Source organism: Canis lupus, chromosome 6 (assembly GCF_048164855.1).
Source record: "Canis lupus baileyi chromosome 6, mCanLup2.hap1, whole genome shotgun sequence".
In the NCBI taxonomy this organism is placed as follows: Eukaryota; Metazoa; Chordata; class Mammalia; order Carnivora; family Canidae; genus Canis; species Canis lupus.
In genome coordinates this window covers 77,418,139-77,442,215 of record NC_132843.1, presented here as the reverse complement: position 1 = coordinate 77,442,215, position 24,077 = coordinate 77,418,139, and the positions used below count along the sequence as shown (strand labels likewise).

Below are 24,077 nucleotides of genomic sequence, written 5' to 3'. Positions count from 1 at the left end.
ACAAAATGACTTAGATGGAAAATGAAATCTGTCTTAGCTTAAGACAGAAGCACAAAGACATTTCCCTTCTGGACAACAGACTTTGGCATTGAAAGATCAAAGGAACAATTTTATCTGCATTGTGACTACAGACCAAAAAATTTTACAGTATTCCTGTCTCCATGCTAGAGCTTATGTGTCTTTAATGGCATTTAAATTATAGCCCTTCTGCAGTCAAGCAGTCAAAACACCACGTCATCTGATGAGACACCACATTATAATCTGTCAGTATGTCTCATTTAAAAATTCTCCTATACTGTACTTGCCCTCGTTTTTCTCTTTTGCTAGAAAAATTGAGCAAATTGTTTTTTAAACTGGATTTATGAGTTGACCTAATCAAGCCAGACAAAAGACATACTTTGGTTTATATTATTTTAACTTAATTAACTTAAACCAATTTGTAGATTTTTTTTTCCTTTTTATTGTGATAACCCCTGTTCACATTTTTTGCTTGTTTGGTTTTAGGGTTTTAATCATTTTCATATATAAAAGGATACATGGTTTATTATAGACAAATGCTAAATGAAAATTGAGAATGTGTGTCCATTAGAGAGTAGTAGTAGCTAAAATATTTTGTTCTTAAAGCAAAGTATTTTATGTAATATATCTAATATAAAATAGAGTGATTATTATATATAAGTAGAAGGAGCTGTTATTCTCTGAGTATGTGTATCACACAATATAATGATGTTTCAACTGTCACTGGAGAGACAGGTTCGGAATGTGCTCTTTTAAGGTAGTGTTTATTATACTGATTAAGCAATCAAAACTTTCTGATAATGAGTATTCCACTTAAGTGTTCCTGCAGATAGGAAAATAAGATGCTTCATTTTCTACAGAAACAGTGACTTTTTTTCAAAAATATAAAAAATTTAGGAACTTTATTAAAAAGATAGCAAGACTATGAAATCAATGATTATATACCGTAATACTATCTAATATTATATATATATTTATAAATGGTTATAACAGATAATTTAAAAAGCAAAATTTATTTTGTCTAGAAATGTATTAGATTAGTAACTGATGTGATAACTTTGTTTTTAGGTTTCAAAAATATGAGGATTCATGGATTTTCAGCTACTTACCTAGGTTTTTTAAAAAATGAGTTTTTAAATCACATTAAGATTGAGATCCAAGATACTTGTTGACAGTAAGTGGCTTTAACATGCCATGGGAGGCATTTATTTATCTTTTTAAATTAAAGTGACTCTACCTTAGATAAGCTTCAACTGGAAATATTTCTTTTAGTTTATGTCCACCTGTTTTGGAAAGAGCCAACTTTAACAAGTAAATTGGTAAATTTTCACAAAATTTTGAACTTTTATATCTAATAATTTTGTGTAGAAAATCACAGCAGAGTATGCTGTGTGCTACATATTGAGTAGGGTTGATGGACATCACCAGACATACAGTAGGTTTGAAGAGTTGGGTCTTTTTCCCAAAGCAGAAATGTCAGGGATCCCTCAATATATTTTACCTACCTGAGGAGCTGCAGAAGATACTTACTGAGCATGGGGCAAATTTAGTATATCACTTTTTCATGGGATCAGGATTGGGTATCTCCACACTTAGTTGACAGTTGACAAGAAATCATGACAAGTATTTTATGCTCAGAATTTGACGTAGCTAAATAGGGCCCTATAGTGCAATATTTTGATTTAAGATATGTATTTGGGGGGAGTGCAAAAAAGCAGTGATTTTTTAGGGATGAAAGAATAGAGTAGAATAAAAAATTCTCCATGTATGGAAAATAGTTGATTTTATATCTCTGCTCTCTTCTATCCTAAAACCCAAGATATATCCTAGAACTATTTTGGGAGTCTATTATTTGATAAATACAAAAAATTCATATGCAATGTAATGAATACTTATAAATCTATTACACAATTTAAGAATTAGAACCATACCAAGAGGATTGCTTCTCCCCTCTCAACCTTCTTCCTTCGAAGTTATAGTTACCAAGGCCAAAGTGTAGTGCAAAGTGTGTACTTTACAAATGTGCAAGATGTGTACTTTCGTGTCTAGCTGGGCCTCATCTGAATGATGCCCCTTTGAAATGTGCAGTGTAACCCACACAGATTTTCACAGTGACTCTGCCACTTTTGTGACTTGTTTTGCTATTATCTTTTTATATATGTATGATACTTTTGCTTGTTTAAGACCCTGGAAAAATGACAACATTTTCTAATAGCCTTACTAGAACTAGCTTTTTTCACTAAATATTATATTGCTAGGGGTCATAGACATCGTTGCATATAATGATATGTTCGTTTACCTCCCTGCTATATAGTATTCAATTGTGCAAATACCCTCAATTTATTTTTCTATGCTTTTCTTTGACATCTGAGTTATTGTCTGCTTTGCAATTGCACTTGCTGCTGCTATAAATATCCTTGCATATGTCCTCTGGTGCACACGGGCAAGAAATGTTCTAATGGACTAGCCTAGGAATTTCTGAACCTTGAAGCTTATGGATGGGGTAAGGGAGTATGTGAAGAGTAAAATTTTAAAGCTCTGATGAGGGTATATAAAGAATATGATGATAGTTGGCTACAGAAGACTTTCTTTAGAAGACCCAATTGTAAATACTTGCAGCATTTGTATAAATACTATTTGTGTGTCGACCTCAGTTCCATTTATAGATAGTTATTTGGGTGGTTCTATAAAATGCCTGCCTTGCTAAATCAATCAATCATTCTAGCCCAAAGCCATTAGCTAGAAAAGAAAGCAAATCCAGGAGCCATTTTGGTTATCTTAACATGGATTAAATGAATTTATTTTAAACTCAGAAAATGGGGATTAGAATGAGATGATTCAGCCAAAGCAAAAATGATCAATTTTACTCCCCTTTCCACATCCCATTCAAATTATTTTTGGAAATACTGAATACACACCAAAAACTGAAGATTGTGATTATGATTCTAAGGAGACAGAAAAATGTACAGACAATTATTAGATAGGGAGTTTTTTTAGGGTGTAAAATACACACAACATAAAATTAAGACCACTTTTAAGTGTCCAGTCCGGTGGCATCAAATACATTCACATCACTGCGTAGCCATCACCACCATCCATCTCTGGAACTTTTTTCATCTACTTAAACTGAAACTCCATACCCATTAAACAACAACGTGGCATTCCATCTGTCCCCCCATCCCCAGGCCCCACCAGCCCTGGCAATCACCAGTCTACCTTCTGTGTCTACGAATTTGACTATTCTAGGTACATCAAATGGAATCATATGCTGTTTGTCCTCTTGTGATTGGCTTATTTTACTTAGCCTCTTCAAGGTTCATCAGTGTTGTAACAGAACTTCCTCATCTTTTAAGGCTGAATGATATTCCATTGTATGTATAAAGCACATTTTGTTAATTCATTCATCTGATAGAAAGTGGGTGGCTTCCATCTTTTGGGTTCTGTCAATAGTGCCGCTACGAACATGGGTGTCCAAGTATCAGTTCGAGTCCCTGTTTTCTCTCCTCTTTAGGTATGAAGATTTTTTAGAACTCCTATAAGTCAGCATCCTGAGCAGCTACTCCCCTAGGTGTCAAAAGAAAACCCCAAAATACTTTCTTAAGAGCGACAGAAGGAAGGATAGAGACCATATATTTTTTTATACTTTTTTTTACAGTGTTTTCCTCTTAATTGAATGGATTCACTTCTTTCAGGAATTATAATTAGATATTGATATAATATCCTACTTGCTATTCTCTGACTTAAATAATATGTAATTGCTTGAGAATCTTAACTTTAGACCTGAAGGTTTTCCTTTAAAAAACACATTTAAGAAATACCATTTTTCTCATGCTATTTCCATTAATAATGGAGTTATATTTGCATGGAATACTACTCTCCAAAATGCTTTCTTCTACTTTATTCATATTTGCCAGCACTAACAATGTGATGATTACTTAATAAGTATATAAGGAGATAGGTAGAAAGACAGATGATAGATAAGTAAATAGATGGATGATAGAGAGACAGATAAGTAGTCAGTCTGGCTCAACTTTTTTTATACCCATAGGAGGGGAAACTGAGATTTTGAAAGATTAAGTGTAAAAGGCCCTTTAATTAGAAAGTGGCAAAAGTCAAAGTTCAAACTTGGTCTTCCTCGTACCAAAACCCATTTTAACCATTATAGATTTTGTTCTCCCTTAGCTAAGCTAATCCTCACCACAGCATCATGAAGTTGATGGGGAAGTTGAGAGCTATTCATTTTCTCTTGACGAATGGAGTTCTGAAAGATTACATCATTTATTTAAGATTTCATAGCTGCTGGTGCTACAGCACAAACTCAGGTCTTCTGTCCCATTCTTTATACTTTCCCCATAACCCATGCAGCCATGACTGCCATTGGTTTTTGTTGACGTTAAATATTGTATCCCAAAAGCAAAAGTCTGAACTATCTAAGTATTCCATGCTCACGGACTGGAAGTACTTTAAATATGTATATTTAAAAATAGGCAAAGTATGTAACGTTCCCCATGCCATACTTCTTTTATCAATAGAATAAGCATAACATTTTAGATTTGTTGAGTTTAAAAATAATTCTCCATCATCTGGACCTTAATCTCATTACACTTAGGAAGAATTACTGTGAGAAACTTTCCTAAATATAAACTTGGAGTGCATTTATGCTTTTGTAGTATTAAAAATACTTTAGAGCTTCGACGCAAATCCTACTAGTCCTGACCTGATATGACAGGAATTGCGCAGGTACTTCAAAACGGGATCCTTCAAAGGGTTCCCACCTAAGCTTGTCTTTATAGCTAACTGTGGATCATTAGCACTATTAAGAATCTTCCAGCGTGCTAGTTTTTAACCTATAGAAAATTTCAGTAATTATTGCTAGAACTATTTGCAACCTAGCTGTCTTTGAATTTTATTAAATAGAAATGTTATTTGTGCATTTAGCACGCAGGGAAGAGGGTATCCTCTAAAGGTACTTACTCATTATTTTTTGGATTAATCCAGTTTTGTGTCCAAGAACTGGACTATAGTTTCCACACGCTCCTATGCAAGTAAGTACAAATGTAACAAATTTGTTTTTCTTTTCATATAGCCTAAAAAAATCACCCTCTAGTCACCTCATCAAAATATCTTTGCACCTTTTATTGTAATGTCTTTTCAGACAGAAGGGGGGAGAAATGCATTGTAAGTGTTAAGAAACAGAACTATGTGAATGAAGTGCTTTTTAAAAATCCAGACCCAAACCCCTTTTAGGTTTCTATTAAGAAAACAGTTATTACATCCTCTTATTACAAGTGTGATTGTTATCACCTCTCCCACTGCTGGGCTTCATTTCCACCTGGAGACATCTGTATGCCAATCCCAGGAGAAATGCCTATGCTATACCCCGTCAAAGCTCACATGGCCCCTCTGCCCCGGAGAATGTATTATTAGGTAATCTCTCCCTTTATCCAATTGATTTCACTTCTAACACATTTCAATGTCATTAGCATAAAACCGAACAGAGCTTAATGATCACTTAAAACTAAAATCAAGGAAAGGAAAAAAGTACTTTGTTGTAAAAGATGGTTGGTAATAATATTAGAATATTTTCGGATGCAAGCAAAGTGTAGAGTTCTCTACAGAAAACTGGAAACATACCTACATTTATACTTTGAATAGAGACATGATTTTAAAAATGCAAACACTCTGAAATATTTGTATGACACAGTTTCATTTCCAAAGGAGAATGGTTATTTGTCCTCGTTTCCCCATTTACATGAATAAACTTTGTCTTTCTTATGACAGATTAGCTAACTGAAGAGATTTTTTTTTCCCCCCACACAAAGTATAAATAGCTGTCTCCCAGACATCAACTTTTCAAAAAGCCTACCATTGACAGCTGATGTAGTCATGTATGTTTGGAGGAGCTGTGTTCTGAGTCTCAAAAGATACTTTACCAGAGTCCATTTGTTTTCAAGTTTGTGAGGTGGCCCTTCTCTAACGATACTCTTCCTGTCACATCCAAATGTTCACTCTACAAAGGTCCACAAAAAGTGAGACCCAGAATGTTCTTTTAAACTCTGAATAATTTGAAGGTAAGACATGGTCTAAAAAAAATACATGGGGAGAGATGAGTAAAAGAAGGCACTAACTAAAACAAAATAAAATTTTAAAAAATGAAATAAAATATGGATGGTAGTCAAAAAGGCAGAGAAAGGGAAGGGATTTGGAGACCTAATGAGGGAATTCTAAGGTTGTCACTGCTTCCAAAATATTGAGGAGGAAATAAAGTTTTAGATGGCCTATTAATTTACTTCTAAAACAACTCCCTACTTAAAGCAAAGATATTATTTTAAAAATATAAATGTATCTGCATGTTACTAAAATATAGATATATGTGGTACACACACAACAAAATTATCTTTGGTTTCTTAGAAACAGACACTATGATACACATGAATTTCATATTTTGAATTCAGTGTACTGGTAAGCACTGTAGTCCTTTCTAGAATCCAGTCACTCTTCTTTATGGGGATACTTGGGTTTGGCTTCGGTTTTATCAGTTCAGTATGTGTTAGTATTTAGATTTGAAAGTGGCTAGAATTTTCTAATTCCAAAATCCCGAGTACCTATCTTTTTTTTTTTTTTTTTTTTTTTTGCATCTGTGTTATATATAACAACTTAACCGAACAACTGAACTGTTCAGAAATGGATTTCTACTAAATTTTCTTAAGTGCCTTTGACACGTTATTGCTGAAAAAAATATATATTATTTTTTAGTGGCCTCTACTGTAGATGTACTAATGTGCTACCAGCCATGCGAATTATATATGACTCTAGGAGACAAACACCATCTCCAGTTACACATGAAGGGCACACATGGGTTATCCAACATGTGAGTCATCAAGAAATGCAATACTGTGCAAAGACTGGTGAATCACACAGTCTGTAAAGGCAGCTTTTTGAGCTTTTCACGCAGATGGCTGTTGCAAAGCATAACAAGGAATAGGAGGAGGAGGTAGGGGAAAGGACAGGAGGGGAAAAGAAGTGGTGTGGAGGGGCTCTCTGTAATCAGTTTTTCTTGTTTCTTAGTCTCTTGACCACTGAACCAACCACAGAAAGGAAACTTGCAACTCTTTTTTTACAATTACCATTCTCAGGTACACAGTGACATTTGAAAATTCTAGAAGTGACCATATTCAATTTAGAATTATTCTTGAAGTGTCACACCCTATATACTCTAAGGTGGCCCGAGGAGTACCTTCCCGTGTTGTTTATTTAATGTTGTCTTCCGCCCTGTGATAAGCTACGTGAGGACACGGACCATATGCCTCGACAGTTTACAGCAGTTGAGGATACGAAAGAAAGAATGGAGAAAGGAAGGTCTTCTAATGTTATTTTGGCATCTGTGAAATGTATTCATTTTTTAAAGCTCCGTCTCTTCCCTGTCCTCCTTGTCTTGAAACAATTCATGTCAAAGAAAGCATCTTAGCACACACACACACAAAAAAAAAAAAAGACATTAATTGTTGCTGTGGCCCATAATGTCGATGTACCACTAACCATATGAAAAAATAAACAACATGTAAGGAAACTGTCCACGCATTCAATTACCCTTCGACTAGGATCCAAACACCTTACCACAGTGCTGAAAACTCTTCATATTCTAAGCTTAGAAACGGCATCTTCAGACGTCCCCCTTGCCTCTCTCCTCACCCTGTTTCAGCCTTGTCTGTCTACTATCTGTATACTATTTCCCTCACACATGAATTTTGTTAGGCCCTGTTGCCTTCTCTTTAAAACTCTTTCCCCTTGGAGTGCCTCTGTATGTACATTTTCCTTCACAGATAATTTCTACTTGTCTCTTCGTGGACTTGCAGAACGTTCCAGAATATTTTCATGGATTTTGTATTTAGAGAAAAGAGAACATTAAAGCAGAAGGGGATTTAGGGATTGCCTAGCCCAACCTTTCTATTTTGCAGCTGAGGAAACTGAGGCACAGAGAGAGGCCACTGCACAAAGTCACACACAAATGAACAATAAGCCGAGGCGAACTACCCATCCCTTGGCCGGTCTCTTCAGTGGTGATCATTATCTGCTTTCAATTCAGACAATTCTGGAATTAACCTTGGGGAATGTGTTAACTTTTCTGAGTCTAAACTTAAAATCTGACATAAATATAGGTAATCTAGGATAGTTTTTTACTCTCCTTCTTTTTCTTTGGTGACAGTTGAGCCATTTAAGCTGCAGACCACATGGACTTTCTTATTTTCAGGGAGACCTGGGATAGAGCAGCAGAAGATAGTAGTTAGCATATAGACGATGGGGTTAGATTTTTTTTTTTTTTTTTTTTTGGTTCAAATCTTAATCCACCTGGTACTTTGGGCAAGGTACTTAATGGCCGTGCCTCGATTTTCTTATTTGTAAACTGAGAATGATTAACTTACTGAATTCATTCAAACATGCTTAGCCAGAGCTTTCTGTTCTAGGCTTTGAGGATTTGGCAGTGAACCACACACGTAGAAGCTCTAACGGAGGTTCCATTCCAAGGGAGAGATAATCAACTGATAAAATATACGCGCCCTCCCCTTCCTCCAACCCACAGTAAGTGCTCTTTCTTCTGCCTGGAGCTTCTTTCCTGTAGCTGTCTACAGGGCTAGCTTCCTCCCAGCATTCAGGTGCTTATGATCCCCTTCCCTGGGCACCTACTTTAAGTTTCAGTCCCACCCGTGTCACAGCTAAATTCCCCTTCCTACTCTATTTCTAAAAATAATGATTCCTTGTTACTGTCTAACATGCCGTATGTTTTTATTAATTTGTCTAGTTTATGTTGCATCTTGCTTACTCAAATATAAACCCCACGAGGATAGGGACGTTTGTCTATTTTATTCTCTGCTCTCTCCAAAGAACCTAGGCTCACTTCAGTATGCGCCTGCTGTGGGCCTGGGATTATCAAGTACTCACTATCTATTTGTTAAATGGCTGCATTAATATCCAGTATAATGTCCTATGGTGATACTTGCAATTAAGCAAAGTAAAACAGAGTTAAATTTGTAGAGAGAAAGATCCAGGGACTAGTTTAGGTAAGGTGGTGAAGGTAGGCCTTACAAAGAGAGAACGTAAAGACTGCTAACTCTGGGAAACGAACTAGGGGTGGTAGAAGGGGAGGAGGGCGGGGGGTGGGAGTGAATGGGTGACGGGCACTGGGGTTATTCTGTATGTTAGTAAATTGAACACCAATAAAAAATAAATTTAAAAAAAAAAAAAAAGAGGGTAACCTTTGACTAGAGACATGAATTAAGGGAGGAAAATAAGCCATGAGGATAACTGATGGTTGAACATTCCAGATAACAGGAACAGCTGTGCAAAGGTCTTGAGCCTAATTCATATTTGACATGCTCTGTTAATGGCAAGAAGACCCAAGTGACTAGAGCAGAGTGAGTGAGGAGAAGAAAGGTAGGAGACAAAGTGAGAGAAACCATTCAGACCATTCATGTAAACCCTAGTGAGGACTGTGGATTTGATGATAAGATAAGAGAGGCAACCAGGGGCACCTGGGTGGCTCAGTCAGTTAAGTGTCTGCCTTCAGCTCAGGTCACGATCCCGGGGTCCTGGGAAGGAGCCCTGTGGGGGTCGGCTCCCTACTCAGTGGGGAGCTTGCTACTGCCTCTCCCCTGCACGTGCTCTTTTTCTCTTTCAAATAAATAAATAAAATCTTAAAAAAAAGAGAGAGCCAACCAAGTTGAGGGGTAGAGAGATGTTAAGAGAGTTGAAGCCAAATATCTGAGGTGTACACATATTCAATACAAGTTAGTTGCTGTATACCAGGGATTGAGTCACAGTTCTAAATTACAAAGGAAGGCAATGAAAAGAACAAAGAAATGAACGCTGAATTTCCTTCCCTGTCTATACCCTTTATGACAACAACAACAAAATGCACAGACAGCAACTTAGGATAGAAAGGGACATCTGGAAAATTCTACTGAAAAAAATATATATATAAAGATTGGGTCTCTCTCTATATAAAATGGGTTATAGTCTGATTTTTAAAAAGACATATCACATGTAGCAGTCACACTCATAGAACCTGAAACAGTTTGGTCCTAGTCTGTGTTAATGGATTTTTCTGCACTTCGTATTCTTAAACTATACAGCTGTATTTTATCAAATAATCAGTTAATGAAATGATGATGGTTTCCTGTCACATAATTTGTTTATTCCAAACTACTGTTTGATCTCACAAACACACCAACACATGACCAGCCAGACCATTTAACCTCTTTAAAATATTACCCCCCCGCCCCCCAGAGGAAATGAGTTTTTACTATTGACAATGTCAACCCAAATTCTGTACGTGTTTACATTCATCCTAAAGCAAGTACATGGTAATATTGAAGATCATGCTTTATGATATGCCTTATTGATCAAGATTTTGTATTAATTATTTTCTGCCTTCAGCACGGTTTCTGGAATCTTCGATAAATGCGACTGTATTTCCGAAGAGAAAAATTTCGAATCACCTAATAATTAATTCATTGTCAAGGTGGCAATAGATTCAGTGTAACAGCAAAGCATGTTCTTTCAACCTCACCAGAGAAAGAGGGAACTGCTTTCTTAAAAGACTCAGAATGGGAGTCTTTGAGGGTTTTTTAAATGAAGGGCCATGCTTATACTTCATTATTTAGTCCAGTTCTTGTGTAATAGTGAGCATCTAATCCATTTAGCAGATTTTATTTGTCAAGCTAAAAAGGCATATGCTATATTTAGTTCCAGCAAGAGTTGTAGAAATCAGATGAAAAAATTCACATACAGTTGGTAGAACATGTAGGCTTTTAATTATTTTACTTGTCCAAAGGGCACAGCAATTGGGCAGACTGCCTACTATATATTATAAATTAATTCCATTTGTCCTGAAAACTTGTTCATTATTTCAGTACTTTGAATTTTGGCTACCCTAATTAATCTCTGTTTTGTAATCCAGGCACTTGAACCTCTGCAAAGGCTGCGTTTTTCCAGCCAGTAATCACACTCTCAACAGACAGCCAAGTGCTGGAGACAATGGTTCCTCCACCCTCTCTGCTCTACCTCGGCTTCCGTGGAGACAGACTTTCTGTCTCTGATTTATGTGCTGAGTCCTCCTTGAGAGAAATGCCGGGGTGGGGAAATGCACGACCCTAAAGCAGATGACTTGCCTCCCATCATTGCTCCTACCCCCTGCACACTGTCACTAGAGCACGGGTCAGGAGCCGAGAGGCATCTTGGAATATTCCCTAGAAGATACGAACCCACCTCACAAGTGCCTTCTCGGGTTACGTCTGCTTTCTTTTAAATCCATGCACTGTGAGGTGTGTTGGACTTGGGGGTCTTGGTGCTGTGCTTCCTCACCATGGAGAGGAGCCCAGAGCAACGGGACTCTGGCCTTGGTAGCATAAAGGGTCAGCAGGTACCATCTTGCATTCACTCCCAGCGTTCTCTTGCCAAACACAGCTGCTCTTTTTAAATGAATGGGAAACTATTTTTAACGTCAGTCATTGTTCATTTAGAATGAAAAAAAAAATGTGTTTCATCTGACCTTTTCTGATTATTTTCCTTTTTACTTCATATAATGATGCAGGAAAATTCCTTACAATGAACTCTGTGTTCAAACCAACCAACTAACCAACCAACAAAAACCCCCAATTTACTGGTCACCTAGTTCTTCATTTATTCCTTGAAAAATCTACTCCCTAAACCTTATCAAGGAGTCATAGAGGAAAGCTAGCACATTGTTTTGCTTATTGAGTCTACTGGTATTTGTAGAGGTAAGAATAGCGCCATGACTGTCGCAGATAAGGACGGGAGTCAAGGATGGCTCTTGATGCCTGACCATATAGAAGATTGCTTTGTTCCTGGTCAGACAAGGCTTCAGAAAATTTGGGGTTTCCCATTTGTTTGGACTTCCCACTTACCACTTTCTATATTTTTCTGTATTATTAGAATAGTTTTATATTCTAAGCATCTAATTATATTTTGGTGAGTTTAGATTGGGTTAGGAGGAAAAGGCAAGAGACAAAGCCATAAATAGCCAAATTCAAACTAGTGTAATAATTAATCCATAACCTAAATAACTCTATTAATAATACAGGTTGGTAAATGTCTCTCACAACGTATTTTAAAATTATTTCTCACAGAGAGCAAGTATAACTTGAACTGTATAGTATTTGTTTTTTAGAAAATCAATTCAATAATGGGAAAATATACCAAGAAAACTATTTCAAGATCCAATGTCTAATTCTGCAGGTAATGTATTCTTTTGTTTATGAGTTATACTTCACCCTTCTTCATTTCAAATATTGAAACATGAGGTGGCTATTTTTGAAGAAGAAGAAGGAGAAGAAGATGGAGGAAAAGGAGGAGAGGAAGAAGAAGAAGAAAAAGGAGGAGGAGGAGGGGGAGGAGGAGGAAGGAGAAAGAGGAGGAGGAGGAAGAAAGAAGACCAAGTATCTAGGGCTTTAAGAATTAGATTTAAAAAAATTATTTACTACAAAACATAAAGCATTCAAGTTCTTGTTCCAAGGGAAAATAACAAAGGAAATAAATCCATTAAACATTCTTGCTCTTCAAAAACAAAATGAATGGAAGTGTGTTTCATGACATTTTGAGGTCATACATGTTTCCTCGTGGCTTCTTAGGAGATGGGAGGGAAGGTCTGAATGGAGAGATCGCCTGTCCATGTGGCATGTGGCACCAGTGTGATGACACTAATGTGAAGGAACTAGAAGTTCTAGATTCTTAAATGCATTTTTTAAAAAAAGAAAAAAAAGAGCTTAAAAAACAATTTGAATAGGAGGCAAATGATATTAGAATTAAAGATCTAAAATTCTAAGTGTCATCAAAAAAATCTCAAAGAGATATTTTATGAGAGTGTATGTTTTTAAGTGAATGTGATGTAATCCAAATTTATATTCACTTTCAGCTAGTAATCTATACTCAAAGGAGTAGTGCCTATCTGTTTATTTAAGGTAGAAACTATGCTGTATTTGGTGTCAAGTCCTCCTACTGATACTCTCTGACATTAAAACATAGACTCTGAGAATTTTAAATTTTACAAAGGAAAACCAAGATAAAGCAACTTTTAGAAAGATTCTTTGTTTCTCTTTTTCTTAAGATAAAGCTTTTGTTCAAGCATGCCAGTTTAAAAATCTTTCCTTTTCCTCCCTCCCTCCTTCCTTCCCTTCCTTCTTTTTTTTTTTTTCTTTTTTGTGGTGCATTTGACTAAGAAAAAAAATTATGGTAGCTTTAGACAGAAAAATATTTTGTTTATATGTGGAGCTTCGATGCACAGTCACTAAATTAACAATAGAAGCAGAGCATTTGATTTTCATGTTTGTTTCTAGACATTAGCAAAAATGGATTATTTCTGTTTGGAATTTTGAACTTGGGGCTCCTGCAGACTTGCCTTACGTTTGCAAGGTTTTGTAACAAGTACCTGAACACGCTCTACTGAGAATTCCAAAACAAACTTTATAAAGTCAGAAAGTAAGAAAATGGATGCAGCTTCCAAATTCAGCCTATTCCTGTAGAAAGATATTTGAAAACAGCTCTGGCATACATTTTTATGCACCAATCTCTGAAATCGTTAAAAATATAAAAAGAAAAGGAATGAGTGCTGAGCAAATGTTTCATAGGACATATACGAAAGCATGAAAAGTAAGTCAGCTTAAAGCAAATTACCAATCTTTATTCTTTCAAATATTCCTCCAGATGGAAATGTCTTACTGCACTTGGATTAATTGTAAAGACTCAAACTTAGGAAGTGTCATTAAGTACAGAACTTCGAATAAAATATATTTTTCCTTTCCTACCCCCATCATCCTGAAGACACACAAATTGTCCTCAAGAAAAAATGTCATGTTTGGGGAAAATATACTGTTTATAAGTATGTAAATATACTGAATTTCAGGAGACATGTATTAAGAATTTCTCGGTGGTCTATATATATATATTTTTTTTTAATTCCATTATTTCTCCTAAAGTATTCCAAATTTGTAATAATGGACATACATCTAATTTTAAATTTTACTACCCATTCCAGTAAGATATCTTTAGTAACTATAGAAACTCATGAAAATTGTACTTTTAATGTAATATTGATTTTAAGTGAGGTAAAATGTTATATTTTAACGGCTGTAGGAAAACTGAAGCCCTTGCCATTATTCCTGCCATGTGCCTCAGGCTTTTTCCCATAATAGAAAGGAAAGCATGTTTGTTGATATCTTTTGTCTCCAATAGATATTTTTAGTTTTTTGATACTAATTTTATATCCCAAAGAAAAGATAATATTTCTCTGGAGTGCCTTTGAATGTTTCCCGTAGAGGATGGGAAAACTGTGGTAACTTAAAAGTGCTCATTGAAAAACATTTCATGAAGCCAATCTTGTTTATTAGAGTTACAGTCTTGTTGTTTGTGTCCATAGGACTGTGTGCTTTTATGGTTGTTTTTAAATTGGTATAAGTTAGCATAATTTTGTATCATTCAGGTGATCTTAACAAAACTGGGCAGAGTGTAGAATTGAGAATGTGAAAGGAACTATTTTTAAGTGAACACTTAGGTCAAAACTCCGTCTCGTAAAAATATTTTTGTTACCCTAAAACAACAAAAAGATTTGAGGGGACTCTTTGACAAGTTATTGCCAAAATTATTTTTCCTTTTTTTTGCCAGAAAATAAAAGCTGAAAATAGACTGAAGCATAATATATTTTTATAGCTCTCTCTCCAGAATGACAGAATTTTCTGTAAATCTCATTATGTAAAATATGCCTTCCCTGTGGTAAGTATGAGGTATGGGGAGAAACTAATTGGATTGCTCAAATTAGTCAATATGTCTGAAACTATTTCGGGGATGCTTATCCTTTTCGGTAACTACATAATTCAATTTGTTGCTTTCTTGTGAGAATTCTTTTGAGCAACAAGCAGGAATCCAGGATAACATTAAGAAATGAGATTTTAGGCACAGGACGATGACCACAGATGACCACAATGTACACAGGCATCTCAAAGAGCATGATGTCCTGAAAAATAAGACAAGATTGGTAGCATGACAATGAATGACCGTCAACTTTTTGGACATTGATGTAAGCTGAATTTAATAAAAACAAAAGAAATGTTAGAGAAAGAAGACTATAGAGTAACGTATGATTTTGTTAAGGTCTTTCTAATGGTATCTTCTGGGGAAAATATCTTCTAGCTAAAATGATTTTTTAATTAAAAAAAATTCTAAAAGGCTAGAACATTTTCCCTTGAGGATATTATAATTGACAGGATCTTAACTATTAGTAAATAAGTCCTTGTGTTGCTGTAAATCAGCCGTGGAATAAATATTTCACTTGCTGAGACTTTTTTATAAATATCAATATTTATGTTAATGTGACTGATTTCTGGGTAAACATAGTCCTATATACACATCTGAACTCCATTGGCCCCTTGGAGTTAATTGCCTTGGAAGGTGGTGCCACAGGCCAGGGACTCCGCCATTGGTCACAACTTTTGGGGGATTGCCTTTAAATCCAACTCCATTTATTTTTAAACTCCATTTTTTAAAAAAGGTTTTATTTATTTATTCACAAGAGACACGCGGAGAGAGGCAGAGACACAGGCAGAGGGAGAAGCAGGCTCCCTGCGGGGAGCCCAATGAGGGTCTTGAGATCGAGACCCCAGGGTCACTCCCTGAGCCAAAGGCAGATGCTCAACCACTGAGCCACCCCGGTGTCTCTAAACCCCATTTTTAAAAGATACTGAAAGAAGACAAGTCTCCATCCTTTGAGGGTGATTCAGTTTTCAAGAATATAGCTGGAAAACCCCTGTGACATTTGGTGCATAAAGTAGTTTGATCATTGATACACAAGGACTGAAATAAAACAACTAATCTAATCTGTGCTGAATGAAATCCCTCTAAAGTTCATTGTGGTGGACAGAACCAGATTATTTGGATATTTGTTCTGAACACCCACCTGGAGGAAATACTAAAAAGGGATCAGAAAATAATCTTTACTGGACCTCAAGGAGGGAACAGTATGTGGTTAATATAGTTAGAGGGCATGCAACTCATTCCTCAAGGTATGTTTTGGTAAGAACAGAATTAGATAAAGAGGAACTTTTATCTAACCAGAGCACTCCGCTCCCCCCCTCCCCTGCTGTCCTTTATATATATATGACTATTTACTAAACAAAACATGGGGACAGTTAAAGCATACAGTGTTGAATCGGTCCCCAAATTGTTATCCTTTCCGCGGTACCCACATGTCTTGTTCAATCGAGATAATACAGACATGTTTTCAAAAATGAAAATATTATCAGAAGAAGTATATAGTCTACCAAGAGGTATTTGGGGCTTGGACACCTGTTTATGATTGCAAGGTTTAAACACACGGTTACCTTTGTTCACGTCACCTGAAGACAACATATGGCCTATTGCACAGAAGAGTAAAATTCATCATTTCATCAGATGCTGTATTAAAGAGAAAGAATTATTTGTTGGAAAATTAACCCTGTGCGTTGCTCTCTATCAATTGTTCGGATAACAGTTGGCCAAGATCCCCAATGAGCTTTATTTAACCTGTTCACGCTTTTCCACAGCAGAACCTTTGAGAATGATTAGCTTCTGGGATTTAGACTTTAGATTCCAGATCGTCCAGATGTGTGGGGCTCCTGCATGGAAGTTAGCTGCTTCTCTGTGGTTTTACAGAGTCAGGAAAAGGAGGAATAGATGGGACATGGACTCTGTTTGAGCAGTTAGATATTCTAGATAGATGTGTGCCAGAGAATTAAGGAGGAGGCGACAAGCACACGCTGATCACCAACTATGTTCAAGGAAATATGTTAGGTCCTCTGGTCCACAGATGAGTGAGAAACAGTTCCCGACCTCAAGGATCTCCCTGTCTAGTGGGGAAAATAGACAAAGTAAGAGAAGTATACGAAAAAGGGGGGGGGGTCATAAAATTATCTGCGTATCCATTTTTCATTTTTAGAGTCCATTTCACAGAGAAAATATATATAATGTTGAAACTAGAGGTCTGTGTCTCCTCGGTGTACATGTCTTTAGTTCATTGTATTTCGTTATTCTCTCATTTTAAAATTCAGTAGGCAACATTAATTGGCCTTTAAAAGTCTTGGGGTATAGAACATTATGTTATCTTCTTGCACGATTAAAAAATAATTCTTAGCTAATAATCATGCAGCAAAAAGGTATTTAAAATAGATGCTAAGTAATTATATAGAGAGAATTTGATAAGGAGGCGAGATGGGTGGTAACCATAGAATTCCGTCATTCATTGATAGCTTGTCTCAAATTCTCTAGCGTTTTTGAATCTCTGTGTTAATTGAGTATATAATTTAATACTTTTTAGAGAATAAATATTTGTCTTTATCCTATGGCTCTATGATGTTTTTTTATTTGTACAATAATCATCATCTTTTCCATAAAACATTTATGGTACTGTGGGCATATCTCTAGTCTTATGTCTAAAATTCTTTGAACATCTAAGTATTTTCTCCCCAAATGTATGCCTTTTAGACCCTTTTGCAGAAGAAATTTAACTGTATTTGCATTTGTGTAATTTACTCATCGCTAGCTTCATGGTTGGAATGTTGCAGCTGTTTAACAGCTTCGAGGCAACACTAAAAACTAGTTTTAAGACAGGAAACTGGGAAGAGTAGTGTATTTAATTGGAGTTTCAGAGGGGATATAAAAAAGGCACGTAAATTGACTTTGATCCAAGATTATCTAATTAATACCTTCACTGATTAAAAATTATGAGCTATACCCAGCCACTGCATTATTATTAATAGCAGATAACTATTGTTAAAAACAGTTGTATAGATATGTCATTGTGTCAGTTTCCCTTGGTATTAATCTCCAGTAAACATTTAGGAATAATACAGGAGAGAGGGTGTTCATTCATAAGTCCAAAAGGAATAATTTCAAAAAATATAGTACAATTATATCATATCTTTGCCATAAACTAAGAGTTTGCTAGCTGGATTAGTGTTAGTGGGAGGGTGTCTTTTCTGGATTGCAAATAATTCATAAAGATTGCTTAAATCAAATCACAATTTTCCACTTGAACCTTATAACATCAAAGATGGCTTACCTCCATGTCTGATAGACTTTCATATAGAAAGTCTATATAGTTTCATATAGACATTTTTGCAAACTTAAGCCATCCAATTTTCTGCAAATATGTAAATATGAGAGGAAAGCAACCCAAAAGTGAAGATTTGGATGGGAAGGAAACCTTCTTGCTATGAAGTCACTTTCTTATTTCTCTTTCTCTCCCAATCTCAAAATGTATTTTAACGCAATAATTTCCATGTAACTTTTTTTTGGGGGGGTGGGGGGAGAAGGAACAGTTATAAAGAATATAACTAGCAGTATAAAATTGTCAATGTATTTGGATTATTGCTACACATTTAATAAGGAACATTCTTACATTGGTACAAACGTGAAGTAACCTCTGAATGAGGTCTTTTGTCTTTCCTTTCTTCAGTTATGATTTCAGTGATTGTGTTGCCACATGGTCTTATTGTTCAAGAAACAAACTGATCTATTAATATTTCTAAGAAGAGAAAAAAAACACTGTGAATGGTTAACTATCGGGTTGTTACCTGTTTATTCTTTTAAAGCGCACAGTGTAAGAAATATTAATTAAGCCCAATAGGAATTATTCTCTTTGACTAAGAAAAATCTAAAAATAGAATAAAAACTGTAAGAATCACAGAATCTTAGGTCTAGACAAGGTCATTTTTCAGGGTTCAAATCAATGCACAAGTCCTTTCGACAATTAATCCAAATATGTCATATGGCATATATTTGATGAATAGCTTGTGCTAAGGCATTTCATTTTCATAAGATTTATTGAGCAATATGATATTTAACTGTAATGGACTCTTGACTTGTGGCTGGAATCCTTTCTCAGCCTAGAAGTCACCTGTGGAGAGAACATAGCAACCTGCTGATTGTATTAGGTAAAGTTCCTGCTTGTTCAAGTTTACTTTAAATTACTCATTCATAAAGGATGAATTCTTATAAAGGTGATTTTGATGGAGTAAAACAAAATCCATGTAATGCATATCAGAGCTTAATATCAAAAAATTTTATGAACTTTCATAGTTTCCAAGTAGGGTATTTTGCAGAACATTAGAACCGTAAGCAATAACCTTTTAATAGAGATTTAGCTTTGTAGTTAAAATTGTCAAGTTCTGCTAATCTCATTAATTTTAAATTTCTGTGTAGAAGAGAAACCTCGAAAGCTACTTTTATACCATAAGTTCTTTTTAAAAATGTTCTATTTTTAGTCTGTTTATCCTATTCTACTTATTAGATTTTTTAAAAATCTTCACAGATTGTACTGTGTAATACATTTTTTACTATTTTTTATCCCCTTTCCACCATCCTAATCTCCAAATCATTCAAACATTTTTTTACTACCAAGTCAGTGCTTACTAAAAGCTCATGGGAAATAAAATTGTATTATATACATTGTTTCACACAGATTGATGTAAAAAACATTTGGTATCCTGTTGATTGAAAGAACAGATGCCTGTATAATTTATGAAGCCAGAAATACCTTCACAATATCTTCCAAAAATAGTAAGGTATTTTAATAACATAGTTAATGGTGAATGAAGTCAAAAGCTTGGAAGAATTTAAATTGTAGACTGAATTTTGAATGGAACAGAGACAATTTGGAAGATGTTATCGATACTCAAAAAATATTTGTAATCATGTGTAACATAATAAATCACAACTTAATATTTGATCATTTCACATGAAAAAAAGTTTTATAAAGAGTTTTACTTATTTATTCATGATAGACAAAGAGAGAGAGGCAGAGACACAGACAGCGGGAGAAGCAGGCTCCATGCAGGGAGCCTGACGTGGGACTTGATCCCGGGTCTCCAGGATCACGCCCTGGCCAAAGGTGGCACCAAACCGCTGAGCCACCCAGGCTGCCGTGAAAATTTTTTTTAAAAACCTAGCTTTTTTTTTTTTTTTTTTTTTTGATTATGTATCTCTGGTCTCCTCCTATGACAAATTTTAAGCAATCTGTATAAGCAAAGTATACTTCTTCTCAAAAACTGATGTTTTTTCCTAGAAAAAGCTTATTTTCTGTAATCCATGTGTTATTCTTAATTTTCCACAATGAATCTACATGCTTAAGAATATCAGCATAATAAGACAAATTGTGTAACTAACATGGTATGTTTACTGGGGATGAATTCTCAAATTATTTTAAGTATCAGTCAACATGTCTATTCTTTCCAAACTGAGGGATTAATCAACCATTCCTGCAAAGTCATAGATCAAAGGCACTATATTTCCTTGCTAAAAATAAACACTGCTGACCATGGCATTGACACAGTTTGTGGAAGTCATGATGGCTATACTATTGGCATAATGAATCTTCATTATGAAAAAAATATGTTTTAGCTTCAGTTACAATTTAAATTTTTCATTTTATTCAGTTCACTCCAAACTTCACACTCTTCTAAAAAAAAAAAAAAAGTGTTTTATTCTAGTAAAAAGAAAAAACCACTTTTTTTGGTAATTTGATTATTTACATGATTGATTATTCATAAAGGGATAGTTTAAAAGTCCATATAATTTAATTACAAAATATGCTCATGAGTTTTGGAGAAATGAAGAGAGTAATATGTATATTTTCTTTCCTTTTCTTTTTCTTTCTTTCATTCTTTCTTTTTTTGCTTCAGGAAGAAGCTTAAATTTCAGAGCAAAGGAACACTGAAGTATTTTTCCAGTAGACAAACTTTCAAACATTAAAAAATATGAAGGTTTGATGAATGTTTAAAAATCCAGTGAATACTTAAACACTAATTTAATTCAATGGATAGCCAATTACATACTTAATGTGTTTTAAAATAATTTATGACATAACCTAAAAAACAAGAAATCATGTTGAAAGATGAAAAGTCATGCTAAATACACCAGAATCCCCACACTGTGCTAATAATGTTGGACATTAAGACAGGATGCATTAGGTCAATCAAGGGCTCCTGACGTCAGGAGAGGTTAAGATTAATTGTAACTTTTAAGACATCAATCCTCTTTAAAACTCTCTGTCTTGGAAGAATTTTCCCTGCCTGTTGGTCAGTACCTCCTACCAGGTAAGGAAGGAACACAGCTGAGTGCTGATCTTACTGGGAATGTTATTGTGCTGTTTTAAGTGATGTATCTTGAAGCTATTTAGAAATCTAACATTTCTTTTTCTTCATCTTGCAAGTGGGAAAGCAGCTGTTTTTAAAGGGAAGAAGCATTAGAATCTTGGCAGACCTAGATACAAATCTCCATCCTTTAAAAAAAAAAAGGAATATTATGCTATCCTTTGCAGAGTATCTATTCTAAAGGGTTATTTGAAAATAAATTGAACTAGTAGAGTGTGGACGATTTTTTTCTCCAGATTTTATCTAGAAAACTAAAACTCAGAGAAGTTATGTAACCGAGCCAGTGAGGGGCAGATCCCAGTCCATTGACCCAGTTTTGTTGCTGTTCACTTATCCTCCTGTACCGTCCAATGCCTTTCAAATTGCTACAACATCCATACACGGAAGGCCTTTATACATGTAAACATAGTTTGTATACATTCTCTGCGGGAAAAAAAAAAAAGTTGTAATCCAGTTTGTGATAACCAATGATTAATATAAGGAAAATAAGTAAAGCAAAAAATATCACTAATGCTAGGCTGTTCTTAAAAGTGGCATTCATGTTGGAGTTACGGGGGTTCTTTTTTCTAACCTTCTCTGTTAGATTAAACTTTGATTTGAGATAGTATATGTGTTTTAAACAAACACACCAATATTTATGTCTATGAACGCTTCCAAGAACAAACACCAAGGAGATGGCTAGTTTGTAGATTTCCAAATCTTTCCAGAAAATAAAATTTCCTTTTAAAATTATAAGGACTCAATAAGGGTCAATTGGACTGATTTGTCTGTGAAAAATATCTTTTTATTGTGGAACATATACACTATGTAGGAGATATATATATATAATCATTTTTTTAAATTCAATTGCTAGTAGTGTTGCCAGATAGCACAGAGGTTATGCTGGAAACGCTTCTCTTCTCCAAAGCAAATTCATAAGCCATTTTACAAAGTGAGTAGTGTGGAATTATTTCCACAGTTTTGGGAGGGAAGGAAAACCAGAAACGTTCAGGCCGTTTGCTGTCACCAGGGGTTAACAGCTATCAGGCATTACAAAGCTGTTGGAAAGCAAAATTATAGGCCCCTCTGGGTTGTCAGTATTTCAGTAGTAAAAGAGGTCTAATCTAAGCCAAGCTCTGGCATGACTTGCCCTGATTTTTCTGCTTTCTCAGTGAAGAGCCAGGTCTAAGTATTCAACTTGGCTCTCTCTGAATTGAGTCAGTTTGTGACCTCTTTGATGCTTTCACTCTTTCTACTGAAGTAGCCAGAGGTCCCAATAATTGCAATTATAATTACCAAGAATGAGCATTTCTGCAATAGGCACTTTAACTGCATAATTGGGAAGGTGAAAATGTTAGTGCTGAAACATTTTATGAGAGTTCATATCCTGAATAGAGGAAGAAATCTTCCAAGAAAATGGATATGAACCCAAGAAAGGAATCTAGGGGGCCCCCCAAATACCACCTAAGCTGACACCTCATTTATTCTGGGTTTCAGACATGGTGTCCCTTTCTTCCGGGGGAACGGGAAGGAAAATGCAATGGCAATTTTTCTAACGCGACATCTTCACTCTTTATGTTTTGAAACAGAGATTCATTTCCATCAACAGAAAATAAAACTGATTAAAATCTAAGTCTATTCGTGGATATGTGCTGTCCCTAAAGTGTTCAAACCAACTAGAATTAATAAAACTCATGTGGTAGCAAAATCTCATTCGCTTTCATTTGTCCAGATCAATGCCCACATGCTCAATTTAGGTCAAGGCATCAGGCAGAGGAAAGGACTGGAGACTGACATTGAGATGCTCTATTTCACACACTTGCCCTCTGGAAGGACTGGCAAAGGCAGTCACTTAAATTAAATACAGGTCATCAGACAAGATATATAATCTATTCTTAAAACAGACAACTTCAGCCTCCCAAATCCCTATGGCCTTTTGCTGAGGCACATCACACTACTTCTTCATGTTCCTCTGTCAATTCATGTTAGGGTCTGCTGTGTTTAAAAGTGGTATTTCATGTATTCTGTGACCCTCTTGCTCAAAGCAAAGAAATTGCTTTGGTTTATTTATGACCTACTAACCTTAAGCAAAACTGAAATATTTAATGTTCTCGCAAGCCTAGAGACGAGAAATAAAGGCTAAAATAAATCTGGCCTTTTGCAAGTTGGTCTTATTCTGTCCACACAACTCTCCAAAATTATGAGGAGGTGGACAGAAAGATATCGATCCATAAGTGACCTACTGCTGTGACTCCTCTTGTTCAAGGAAAGCTATGCGGGTATGCAGATTGCTACTGTCAACCTCAGAATTCTGGAATTACATACACTGCAGAGAAGTGTCACTGCACATTTTCTTACAGAAATTGTAAAATTTTGGTACTGTTGAAGCTCAGTGTTTCACAGATCAGTGATTTATAGCCAAGGATTAAGTCATGAAAATAAAGATGTGGAAGAGAGAGATTTAAAATGGAAAGCACACATGAATTAGCAGAAAATTAGGTTAACCAGCAAGTAGAACATTTTTTTTCCATATGGAACGAAAATAATCTAAAATGTATTCTCTTGTCCAACACAAGGGAACCTACAAGTCAGAATGCAGACATCTTATTTCCAGTTTGGGAACATGTATGTGGGCGGAGATGAGATTTTTACCTTCAACAAACTAGAACTTTATGAAGCATGTATCTAGTTTATCCCAAGGAAAGAAGAAATTAATCACTATATTTATCATTGCTATTTTGTATATGACAAGACATCTAATGTAATTTCTTTCTTTCTTTCTTTCTTTCTTTCTTTCTTTCTTTCTTTCTTTCTTTCTTTCCTTCTTTCTTTCTTTCTTTCTTTTCTTTCTTTCTTTCTTTCTTTCTTTCTTTCTTTCTTTCTTTC

At 35.4% G+C, this 24,077-nt stretch overlaps 1 long non-coding RNA gene across 6 annotated transcripts in view; it reads left to right on the top strand.

The window, feature by feature from the left end:
• Positions 1–24,077, top strand: part of LOC140635961 (uncharacterized) — a 76,941-nt gene that overhangs the window by 49,001 nt on the left and 3,863 nt on the right. For 2 of the 6 annotated variants that reach the window (XR_012033325.1, XR_012033324.1), the window contains 2 exons: positions 8,484–8,598; positions 12,274–17,402. This is a non-coding gene — a long non-coding RNA (uncharacterized lncRNA). Of the gene's footprint in view, positions 1–8,483; positions 8,599–10,975; positions 17,403–24,077 lie in introns of those variants that run through there. The other 4 variants (XR_012033326.1, XR_012033327.1, XR_012033329.1 and 1 more) reach the window with 2 other exon arrangements.